Source organism: Sinocyclocheilus grahami, unplaced genomic scaffold (genome assembly GCF_001515645.1).
Source record: "Sinocyclocheilus grahami isolate Dianchi unplaced genomic scaffold, SAMN03320097.WGS_v1.1 scaffold156.1, whole genome shotgun sequence".
Classification (NCBI taxonomy): domain Eukaryota; kingdom Metazoa; phylum Chordata; class Actinopteri; order Cypriniformes; family Cyprinidae; genus Sinocyclocheilus; species Sinocyclocheilus grahami.
Window position 1 is genome coordinate 265,971 of NW_015505335.1, and position 13,250 is coordinate 279,220.

Here is a 13,250-nt window from a genome sequence, read left to right on the forward strand (position 1 = left end):
TTTTATTACACACACACACACACACACACACACACACACACACACACACAGAGAGATATAAAACATTAAATAAAAATGGTTCAAATAATACATAATTAATCATCTGCCAGTATAGGTGCAACTAGTTTGAGACCAGATGTTATTTTATAATTAAACTAATCACAAACTTATAAAATTATATTTCACGTAAATGTAAAAAAATATATATTTTTGCTTCATAATCAGGTGTTATTTTCTAATTATAACATGTTGAAAACACCTGTTTATGAAGCTATGTTGAAAAATGACTTTTTCAAAAAGTTAAAAATAACTTTTTTTTTTTCAAAAATAACTTTTTCATATATTTTCTCATGTTACAAAAATTTGGGCTATATTTAGGTCTATTGTTTTGTTTTTTTTTCTTCTAGAGATAAACTTTGAATTAAAAAAATAAATAAAATAAGATTAAATCAACAAACAAACAAACAAATAAATAAATAACAGATAATAATAGTAACAGTAATAAATGTAAATTATATTAAATTATAAATTCCCACAAATTGAAAGAAAAAAAATTTTTTTTTTTCAATATTGCTTTGTAAAGGGTGTGTTCCTTTTTTATAACATTTAAAAGAGCAAGCCTGATTGTCCACATTTTGAAGATACATTGAATACACAGTAAAGAAGATGAGCGATGGAAAATGCGGGATACTTCACTACATCTGGTATATTTTGAGGCAGATTTATATGAGGCTTTCATCGACAGCATCAATCATGACGTCGATTTGTATTTGTGGAGCCATTAACAGAGGAGATGGCTTTGAGTGAACCTCAATCCAAACATGACAGTGGCGGCCTGTCGATGAATACAAATGCGTTATTAATTTAAATTATGAATTTAAATGGAATAGGCTATTATTGTGTTATAGGTCGCTCGCATACGTCGCTTGGGATACTCTCACGTCGAATATTGCCGGAGAAGAGAGCGATAGAGCGCTTACACATGCACATGCAGACCGACACACACACACACAGAAAAGTAATTGAGATTGCGCCACAGGAGTAATCACTCACAGTCATGCAGAGTTAAACACAGCTCATCTGAAATAATGCCTTTGCTAGTTCACTACCAACTTATTGCAGCATACAGTATACAGATTGCAGGAGCAGAATCCACTGTCAAAGACATCATCGGGATATATATTCCTTTCTTATGTCTCTTTTCAGAGGAGTCTCTGTCATTTGAGTTTAATTTGAGAGCAGGGTATGCTCTGTCATTCATTACATCCTCTGATAGGTTCATCTCAGTTGTGAGATGAACAATAGATCTAACAGCCAATTAGCCGCTGCCTGTGTGTGGAAGCTGGCGGGGCGAACAAAAGAGCCAGAGTCCTCGCTGAAGCTTGTTAACAAGTGGCCAGACCAAGGAAGTCTGTTTCTGAGAGATGGTCTTTTTGTAGCCCGCCCGTGAGTCTCATTATACCTGCTGCATCAAAGCCATTCATCCTGTTAAAATACCTGGGTGAATGTCTCTTTTTCTGCTCGCTGTTTTTGTCTGTCAGTCTCTATATTCTGTTTCAAAGCCTGGTGAGCTGCCTTGCTGTCTGTGACTTACTAAGCGTTCAACAGTCAATCTAGCTGTTTAATAGTGTAGTATCTACACTGCCAGCTACTATTTTTTATATTTTAAAAGTATATAAAATATATCATCTGATTATATTTTAATACATAATTAAATGATTTTATTTTTGTAGTGTTTTTTTTTTGTTGCAGTATTTATTATTATTATTTTTTTACAATTAGCATTGTTTATATGATACAAAACAGATGAATTTAGGTCGTAATTAATATAAAAAAGTACATACCGTTTCAAAGTTTGGAGTCAGTAGGATTTTTTTATGTAAGAGATTAAAGGGTTAGTTCACCCAAAAATGAAAATTCTGTCATTAATTACTCACCCTCGTGTTGTTCCAAACCCGCAAGACCTTCGTTCATCTTCGGAACACAATTTAAGATATTTTTGATGAAATCTGAGGGCTCTCTGACCTTCCCATAGACAGCAAGGTAACTACCACGTTCAAGGTCCATAAAAGTACCAAGATGATCGACAAAGTAGTCCGTGTGACATCAGTGGTTCAACTGTAAAGTTACGAAGCTACGAGAATACGTTTTTGCACAAAGAAAACAAAAATAACGACTTTATTTGCGCCGCCACACGCTCGCGTCATGATACTGCCGTGAACGCGCGTCCACAAGTGACGCAGTAGAGATGAAAATGTGGAATAAAGTCGTTATTTTTGTTTTCTTTGCGCAAAAACGTATTCTCGTAGCTTCGTAACTTTACAGTTGAACCACTGATGTCACACGGACTACTTTGTCGATCATCTTGGTACTTTTCTGGACCTTGAAAGTGGTAGTTACCTTGCTGTCTATGGGAGGGTCAGAGAGCCCTCATATTTCATCAAAAATATCTTAAATTGTGTTCCGAAGATGAACGAAGGTCTTACGGGTTTGGAACAACACGAGGGAGAGTCATTTATGACAGAATTTTCATTTTTGGGTGAACTAACCCTTTAATACCGAGTAGCACAACTGCTTTTAACATGAATGTAACATGAAAAAATTTCTTGAGCAGCAAATCAGCATATTAAAACGATTTCTGAAAGATCGTGTGACACTGAAAATGGGAAAAAAATTCAGTTTTGCATCACAGGAATGGTTTAAATTTAAAAATATATATTCCTTTTTAAATTGTAACCGTATCTGACAATATTACAGTTTTTACTGCATTTGTGATCAAATAAATGCAGCCTTGGTGAGCATAAGAGACTCCTTTTGAAAACATTACAAAGTCTTGCTGACCCCATACCTTTGAATGGTAAATATTAAATGGTGTGATAATATAGTAATAAACAGCATAATTTAAATAGATATTTGATATACAGATGTCGAAGGGACTAACTTGGTTCATTTAATTGTTCATTTAAATGAATCACACGAATGAACCACTTAAAAATAACTGTTATGCTAATGATTTAGCATCACTACATTTAGTTGGTTTCTCCCTTATCTAAACAGCACCTCATGTGACACAAACAGAGCTCGACCCTCACGAGAAGCACGGGAGACCAGACTTCCAATAGAGTTTGACGCTAGCATGTTGCTAAGCTAACAATGCGGTTACACTTTATTTCGATAGTCCACTTTAGACATTCTACTAACTATAAGTAACTTTGTAACTACATGTCAACTAATTCTCATTAATTTGCAACTACATGTCTACTAACTCTCAGAGTAGACAGGGTAGGTTTAGGGTTAGTAGAATGTTGACAAAGTGTTAGAAGATATTAAGCAGATAGTCTACTAATACTCTACTAACTGCTAGTTGACATGAAGTTGCAAAGTTACTTACTGTTAATAGAATGTCTAAAGTGGACTATCGAAAAATAAAGTGTTACCAACAATGCTATTCTCTGATAAACATAATCACACTAAAACACTGGGTAAATTAGTCTATTTTTCAATATTGTATTAACTGGCATATCTCTCAACTCGGGTCAAATCTTGAATTTAATGTTTAATCATGAAGCATATTGCAGTGTATTCTGGGATTGCCGCCTTTTGGGATGAATGTGATGCTGCCATAGAATTTGGCCGTAAGAAATTATTTTAGAAGGCAGAATAATTATCAGAACAGACTTTGTGTCAAGAGCACTTTTATGATGCTTTAAAATGCTGTCTAGTTAGGCGGCTCAGTAGGTTTTGGAACAGAGCTAATGTCTCTCACACACCCCCTCAACCAAATACATAGTATAACAGGATAGAAGAAAAACCACACAAAGGGTAGAAGAAATTATCTGTGTGATTTGTCATTATAGAAATTAACTATACAACGAGGAGAGCGTAATTACAAGGGTTGTCTAATTGCTATTATTAATGAGGGGAAACAACTTAGCTACAATTAGGTGTGTGAATGTGTGTGTGTGTGTGTAGTAGACAAACATACCTGTAAGGAAGTGAACCAGGCTAAACTATGATATAGATGTGTGTGTGTGTGTGTGTGTGTGTGTGTAGTAGACAAACATACCTGTAAGGAAGTGAACCAGGCCAAACTATGATATAGATGTGTGTGTGTGTGTGTGTGTGGGTGTGTGTGTGTGTGTGTGTGTGTGTGTGTAGACACAAACGGCACCTGTGAGTTGATGAATGTAGGCGGCTGTGAAAAACCGAATGATATGATACAGACGAGTGTCTCACATCACGATCATCACACTCCAGAATTGCTGTAATAAGACAAACCATGCTTTTATCATACATTACCCACAATCAGGGACTAAAGTTATGTTTTAGAAGAATTAATGATATTAGGAACCACATGCTGCACATTCATCTGTAGTATAAAGGAATGACCACACATACATAATATTAATAAAAACGGTACACACCATGTGCTGTACAGGGCATTGTTGTTATAGTTAACTAAAACTATTAAAAATCATTTTCTTAATTGAAATAAAGCTGAAATAATAAAAATAGATGATAAAAAGCACCCAAATGAAAATTTACTTCAGTAGTATGGAAAAAATATATATGACAGTCAATGGTTACGGTCAGCTGTTTGGTTACCAACATTCTTCAAAATATCTTCTTTTGTGGTCAACAGAAGAAATAAACTCAAGAATGTTTAGAACAAGTTGAGGGGGAGTAATTGATGACAGAACTTTCATTTTTATCCATTTACTTATAAAACTTCAGCTTTGAAATGTTGCCTTGGCAACTGAAATAAAATAAATTTAGGTTGGAGTACTAAAATTACTGTAACTACTATAGACATTGAAGGGGGACAAGTGCCCCCAATAATAAAAGATATATTATGTAGTGCGTTATTTGTTGTTAGGATGACAAAAAGTGTAAAAAAACTATTTAGAATGATCTGCTTACATTGCTCATAAATGTCATAATGATTAAGATGGCCAATCAAATCAAAGAAGACGGACTTTGAACCCTTTACTGTCCCATGAGGCCACAGAAGAGGAGTTGTGAATGGCAGTGTAGTGACGCAACTGCATGCTATTTGGTCATGTGACAACGACAATATGGCAGATGGTGAACATTGAGATTATATTCATACTACACAATATTTGAAATTCTTGCACTGCTCTGTTGCACTCCGTTACGCAGTGCTTAGTTTGTTGTTAGGATGTCAAAAAGGTTTAAAAGTTAGGCTCCATTTTTAGGCTGGTCTGCCTCAGCAGTCTAACAGCACTCGTCAATGTCGATCTTAACTAAAATGGCCAATCAAATCAAAGTAGGCGGGGTTTACTGTTCACTGAAGCAGAGCGTGAAGTCCAGCCTAAAGCATCTGTTTTGACACTGAAAGAGAGCGAAGATGGAAGTAGCAAAACATTTAATATTTGACAACTGTTTTATGATAGATATGTTAAACGACTGATTGTAATGTCCAGTGATGCAAACTACTCAACTTCTTTTTGTCAAATATGGCCATTTTGAATTTAAAATGTGGTATCATTTCCAATTCCTAACTGAAAATGAGAAGGACAAGAAAGGTTTTCAACATATCAGGCGTCCAAATAAAGGTTGCATGTACATTATTTGCAAATAATTATTATTCCCAAATAGCATTTGACCTAGAATTGCGTTCACTGTCATATTTCTTTATAATTTATTAAAAACAAAAACAAATTGGTCTATTCTAATTCCCAACTAGAATTCAACCTAGAATTTCTTTCACTGTTCTAATTCTTTATGTCTTTGTGATTTATATAAAAAATGTCTATTTTAATTCCCAACTAGAATTAGACCAAGAATGTCCTTCACTGTTCTATATTTCTTTATGATTTGTGACCCTGGAGCACAAAAGCAGTCTTAAGTCGCTGGGGTATATTTTTAACAATAGCCAAAATTACATTGAATGGGTCAAAACTATCGATTTTTCTTTTATGCAAAAAATCATTAGGACATTAATAAAGATCATGTTCCATGAAGATATTTTTGTCAATTTCCTATTGTAAATGTATCAAAACTTAATTTTTGATTAGTAATATGCATTGCTAAGAACTTCATTTGGACAACTTTAAAGGCGATTTTCTCAATATTTAGATTTTTTGGCACCCTCAGATTCCAGATTTTCAAATAGTTGTATCTCGGCCAAATATTGTCCTATCCTTATTTATTCAGCTTTCAGATGATGTATAAATCTAAATTTCGAGAAATGTACATTTATTACTGGTTTTGTGGTCCAGGGTCACATTTATTAAACAAAATATCTCCCTTAGTGTTCAAGACAGTTATGGCTTTGCTAGATAGAATGTCACTAAGTGATTGCCTTTTCAACTGAAGTATGTACTCAGAGAGTATGCGATTTAAGATGCAGTCATAGTACACTCTAAAAAATGCTGGGTTAAATACAACCCAGTGCTGGGTTTGTCCCTATTTTACCCAGCACTGGATTGTATTTAACCCAGCATTTTTTAGAGTGTAGCGTCTTTGGAGTTGTGTTCACAATAATAAGAAACTTAGGTTTATATAATAAATTTAGGTAGTTGTTTTTTGCTGAAAAAATGACCATGGCTTAATTTAAAAATAGCACAGTGCTATTTTAATGCATTTAGTGGCTGGCTAAACTGAATTGTGAGTGGTTAACAGCGAGTAAGATGCAGATCGTTGCACTGAAGTGGCCTGGTGTTGACGTTTGCTGGAATGAACTGGGCTTACGGTCATGATGCATATCTTGAACCGCACTGCAGGAATGTGAGGCCATGCCCGACTCTTCTCAAGGCGGATGGAGATGACGGGTGCGAGGCGAGCGGAGCCCCGTGAGGCGGGGGAAGGGCGGCTGTGCGCGCGAGTGGGGGTATGGTATGGCTTTTGTCTGCTTCCCACGTTTTAAAACCAGGATTGAAAAATGAATAGACAAGAGGAAAATCAATTGCATGACCTTCACACAGGGCGAAAGTGAAAGAGGGAGGAAGAGAGAGGGAAAGAGACGGGGAGGGCGAGCCGAGGAGTAATGGAGGGACGATGAGGGACAAAAGGAAAAGTAAAACGGCTGTGACAAAAAAAAGTGATATTTTATCTCTCTTTATGCGCTGTGTGTATACATGTGTATACATGTGTTGTGTGTGTGCGAGTGTGTAGTTGTGCAGGCTCTGCCGGGGAATGACAGTCTTTATGGATAATGGGGTGATTAAACCTTTTATGTCCGACCGTCAGACCTATGGCTCTTAAAAGGATACATGCACATATATTAGCCTGCAGTGCATGCGGATCAGCAGATCAAGCACAAAACAAGCGGCTTCAGTTCCAAACAATTTTTGTACAGTTTGTTATTAGTGGCATTTGATAAGTTAAGCATCACTATTACTGTTGCTCATATTTGGGTTATGGATTTAAATGACCTCCTAACCTTCAGTGTTAAACTATGGTGCATAACTCGTCCAGAACTGTTTCTTCTGCAGGCATGAATGATAGCTTATATCTTGCATACTTTTTACTTTTATTAGTGATAATAATAAATACATATAATACATCGTAAAAAAAATAAGAGTTTAGTCAGTTTATTCTTAAAGGAAGACTAGTTAATAAAAAGAACTGAACTCTTTGAAAACATGTCTAATTATCTCAATAAAATAAAATCAGTAAATGTAGATCTAGATATATTCTTTAAAAATATAATTTTCCTAAATTTAAACAATAAAATAAATAAAATATATCATACTCATATTTGGGGGGAAAAAACTAAATTTTCAACTGTTACATTTTAAATGTTAATTTATTAAAAAAATTAAAAAAATACATGTACCTGTAATTCTTGTGTGCCTTATTATTTTTTAACAACTTTTCTTTCACATAAATGTATCATGATGTTTGGATGTTTTGTACAACAAAGTAATGTAAAAAAAATAAAATAAAAAATAAATAAAAATAACACAGATATATGACGTATTATTAAAAAATGACATCAACTATGTTGCACTGAGTTTTATTGGTGCAGATATTGTAAAAATGCAGCTATTGTTATAATTATAAAGATGAAATATTGTCAACGTGAATTAGTGCTGTTATGTTCATACAGTTTTGGAATTTTAAATAAGTTAAGATTTTCTCTCTTTTCCTTTTGTCCAGGTCCCACACTATCGTGTTTTTCACGCTGTCTTTCCTTTTCTCCTTTCACTTGTTTCTCTTACTCTCCCTCCTGCCAGCTCTCTGTGTCTGTCTCTCTCTCTCTTCTGTTTTCAAGCATTTGAAGCACTGAGGGCTTTTAAGGGATGTTAATTGCACTCAAATTATGTTCGACCGTGCTAGGAGAGAGGTAACATCTGAGACAGAGAAGAGAGAGGGGGATGGCAGAGTGAAAGGATAATTGCAGCGGAGAGGGACATTGCGACTGGAGACGCTTTCTCTGCCTCTTTTGGTCGGTCTGAGAGTCGTCCCTCCTGTCTCTATGCGTGAGGTTAGAGGTGGGGTAGTGCGGGCAACTCGACATCCACCGCCCTGTAAACAAGTTGCTAGGCGATCGGCCTACGATTCCCATCAGCCAACTGGATTGAGCAAACTAACACGGAATGAAAGGCCAGCCTTGCAGTTCCCATAGTAACCTTCGAACTTGGTTAAAAGGTTGTCCGCTTGAAGGAGGGGGAGAAGAGAAAGTAGAAAGAAATGAAAGAGAGTCAAAGTGAGCTGGGCGCGGAGGAGAAGAAAGTGAAATGACTTGAGTTATTTCATTCTTTATTGAGATTCAGCACCCTAGAGACCCTCACAGCTGACCCATGAGTCGAGTTTATCACAGCTAATTTTGAAAGAAACTTCCCTAAGCAAAATAAAAATAGAACTAAATCAGATAAATGAGGCACTGAAGATAAAAAAATACTGTTTTCCAGTAATAAATAAATAGACAAATAATAATAATAAAAAAACGTTACAATAATAAAAATGTATCTTTAATATTTAATGTATCTAAAATATATTTAAAAACGGTATCCAACCAAATTATGTGAAATGTATGCTTAAAGCTATATAAAACAATTCAGTAAGAAAAGATCAACTTAATTCAATATATATACTTTGCAAACAAGTATTATTTCCTTACGTAGCCTACTATAAAACTTTTATGAAGTAAAATAATCTTATTTTTAAAGATGTTTCTTTCTTAATGAGATTAAACTTTCCAAAACCGTGCATGTATGCTTCAAAAACATATAACTATTTTTTTTCTTATACCAATATTGTGGTCTTCCTTAAAATACCTAAACATCCTTAAAACAGGATTAACTTGCTTAATTACAAGATTGAATTGATGTAATGTAAATGATATAAATTGTATTTTATTTTAATGTACTAAAATATACTATATATACTATATATATGTGTGTGTGTGTGTGTGTGTGTGTGCGCGTGTGTGTAATATTAATTCAAATAAAACAAGAAAAGCAAAATGTTTAACCTTTCTAATTTACAAGTTGTTAATATTTTTTATTTATATATATACTTTATTATTTAAAACAAAACTAGAAAAACAACCTATAAATTTTTTTTGTAATGTGTGTGTGTGTATGTATATATATATATATATATATATATAGATTTTAAGTACATTTCGTGACAAAACAAGTAATTATTAAAATATCCACATGAAAAACACAGATCATTAAGTAGCCACTACTAATCGATTAGCTATAACAAAAAGATCCTTTTTACCCCAAGGCTGAGAAACAAACACCATCATTCTCACCCTCTGCCCTATTGGGCCCAGGTTCGACTTCGCATTAGCCTCTGCTGTAGCGGCTGACTTTGGGAAATGAGGGCCGACCATTGTCCATCCATCAGGCAGTATGGCTCCTGTCAGGCCTGCCCTATAGCTAGACTGCATCACTCAGACTCTGTGGGAAGACCCTCAGTGTTTGGATGCGGGGGGTTACTAAACTATTCAATCGTCAACATGCATGTGACCCCCAAAGACGAACAAGCAGTTCTCTGTGTACCCACACGCACTGAGTGGTGATCCCGCTCTCTGCGCAAAACCCCTTTTCAGGCCTCTGAATGGCACAGACTCATTGATATTCCCGTGAGGGGACCCCATTCTTAAAATGCTACTGAGTTTTGGGGTGTGTAGTTTGGGTGCAGGGACACATTTATGTGTGGACTTGGGTGCTATTTTCAGTGTGTTCTGATGTTAAAGTAATAGATTACCAAAAACGTGTCAAATAAAACTTTATTCACATTCATGTCATTCAAAACCTTGGTTTCTTTTTCTTCAGTGGAAGTAAAAAGGAGATACTTTGTGAATTGTCCTGGCTGCTCTTTTCCTGATAATGAGCCATATGATCGCTTTGTGTGAGTCTTCGCTGAAAATCTTTACCAACAACATTTAATAGCTTTTATTTATTTATTGTGCATACAGTACAATAATTGTAATGAATGTGCACTTGTAGTATATTAAAAGTATATTTTTAAAAACTGTACTTGCAGTTAATATAATATTAATGAAATAAAAGGCCACTTAAGTGTACTTAAAAAGATGTCATGATTTCACTTTTGTGATTGTTTCTTAAAAGTGCACTTTTTAATAATGTCAAATTTAAAGTTTTACTTTATAGTACATTTTAAATCATTATGTCGTAATAATTTTTTGTTATGCTTTAAAGAACAATACTTATTTTGATGTATTGACTAATATACTAAAACACCTGTATAGTACTTGGTTATAATTTTAACTTTAGTCTCGCATTTGAAATGAATACATTTTTCAATACATTTACAACTTTATAATTAGTAATTACAAAATTAATACAACTTCATGACACACAAGTATATTTTTTAGTTTACCGTAAATGCTAATCAGTACATTAAGCTGTACACTTCAACCATATTTCTGATTCAATAGAATTATGATAATTGCATAAAGATGTACTTAAATCCTACTAAAGTGGGTCAAAAAGTGCTCTAAAGCAATTGCATTTGATATAAATTTAAACTATAATACATTTTCAGTTAATTGTAATTAACATGCAGTTAAGTGTCCAAGAACATTACAGTACATTCAGGTTACACTTAAAGGTCTCCTGAAATGCATAGAAACACGCAGCGTTACTCTATGTGTTGACGTCATTTTAACTGAAACAGAAAGACAGGGCGGGACATATCAAGCAGCCCCGCCCCTTTTTAAAGGCTAGAGCTGTTCAGAGCAGTGTTGCCAACTTAGCGACTTTTCAGGCCCCCATAGTACGGTGGCCGAGAAGTGCAAAGCAAATCACAATTCTGAAAACAAAATTACAAATTACAAACGCAAATGCAAGTCAAAATAACAAAAACAAAAACAAAATAACAATTCAGAAAACATTATAACAAGTCAGAAAACACAATGACAAATTCGAAAACAAAATAACTTGTCAGAAAACACAACGACAAATCCGAAAACAAATTAACAAGTCAGAAAACACAACGACAAATCAGACAAACCGGAAGAGGTAGGTATAGTTTGAGACTGCGCCATTGGTTTGGGATTACTCACCGCTGACTGGATGAGACATCTGTCAATCAACGTATACAGGAAGAACCAGCTGAAGAACGACTTTTTTCCAAAAAAGCAACTAGCGACAAATCTAGCGACTTTCTTGGACAAACCTTATTTAGTCCCTTATTAGAGACTCTCCGGTACTGCTGTCTCTATGTCTGCTCTGTTCAGCGAGCGCAGAGAGGAGCAGCACTTTCAGTTAAAAAAAGAGATTCTGTTGCTTCTAACTCTATTTCACATGCAAGTATGGCCGAAATCACAGCACAGCCATTGTCTTAATCGTATGTGTATTCGATTTCATTGGACAATGTCGTGATTAGGATTTTAGTGCAGATTAATCTTTATGAGAGCTGGTTATGTAGTCTTAATGGACCGCATTTCAGTCACTATAATATTCATTAAGTTGTCTTACAACAGAAACCGTGAAATATATTAATAAAAATTGTTTTATTGAATTCAATTCAATTCAATTCAATCTTTATTACAGACTCAAGGTCCAAATTAAAAAAACAAACAAAAAAACAAGACAATAGGACAACATATACAACCCAGAGAATATTGAGAATTTGGCTGCATTAAAATGAAGTATGTGAGCACAGGGAGGCGAGACAATACGACGCACTGACGTCATGAATATGCTAATTAGCATATGACGTCATTTAGCGACTTTTCAGGCGGGGTTTAGCTACTTTCCATTGAAAAAAGTTGGCAACACTGGTTCAGAGCCATTGAGCTCCGTAAAGCCGCATTTGGCAGGGTATGCCAGGCACAATCTCATCCATATTGCTATAAAATATAGCATTCTGTGTAGAATTCAAATAGCTCCGATACATTTTGTGGTCTGCGCCGACTCGCGCATGTGATCCGCTCCATGCTATCATGTCTCTGGACCGGAGCAGAGTGTGTGTGGTGCGGTGGTTAGCGTGACACAGCGCGAAACCAGACTTCTTTTTTTCCTCAATGGAAAGCATATTTACACTGTTTGAATCGTTCCCTGTCTCCTATATAGTGCACTACGTGCCATTCACTCTACAGAAAATACTAAATCTGTAGACAAGTGACCGATTTCAGCCGCGGCTTCAGCATCTATTTTATAGTGTAGGGGGCGGGCGCTTCGGATTCTAGAGAGCATTTGATTGGACAGAAAGTTTGATGAGAAGCTGAAGTACGATGTGACGTCAAAAAAAGCGTTGAGCCGGAAGTGACGAACTGCAAGCTTTGAATGCTTATATCTTCTAAATGCAAATTGTGTCACTGTTTTGGAGCACACTGCCTTATAGATAACCTTAAGACTAACATATTGATACTAACATCAATTTTGATTTCATGGGGACTTTAAGTATATCATTTGCCTAATAAGTGCTCTTTTTAAAATGATGCTAAAGTGTACCCCGATGGTTGTCATGAGGGTGAATAAATGATGACAACATTTTCTATTTTAGGCCAACTATACCTTTCTTTTCTGTTTCTAATGTCTCGCTGAATGCTTCTTCCTGAAGCTGTGTATTTTGTCAGGTGAACACTTGTATCGTGGCAGGAGTACCGCGGGAAAAAGGTTTCGAGAAGTGAGCTCACGGTCTGTCTCCCGTTTAGTAGCAACTCAGACAAATGCTGTCATCCTCTCTCAAAACACTTATTGATTGCCACACGCATCCCAGCCACACACACACACACACACACACACACACACACACACACACACACACATGGACGTTCTTCTGTGAGAGCACGGAATTTC

At 35.5% G+C, this 13,250-nt stretch overlaps 1 protein-coding gene across 1 annotated transcript in view; it reads left to right on the forward strand.

Annotated features, from left to right (window-relative positions):
- LOC107592651 (neuronal PAS domain-containing protein 1-like) overlaps positions 1–13,250 on the forward strand; it is a 52,710-nt gene that overhangs the window by 17,368 nt on the left and 22,092 nt on the right. The window lies entirely within an intron of this gene.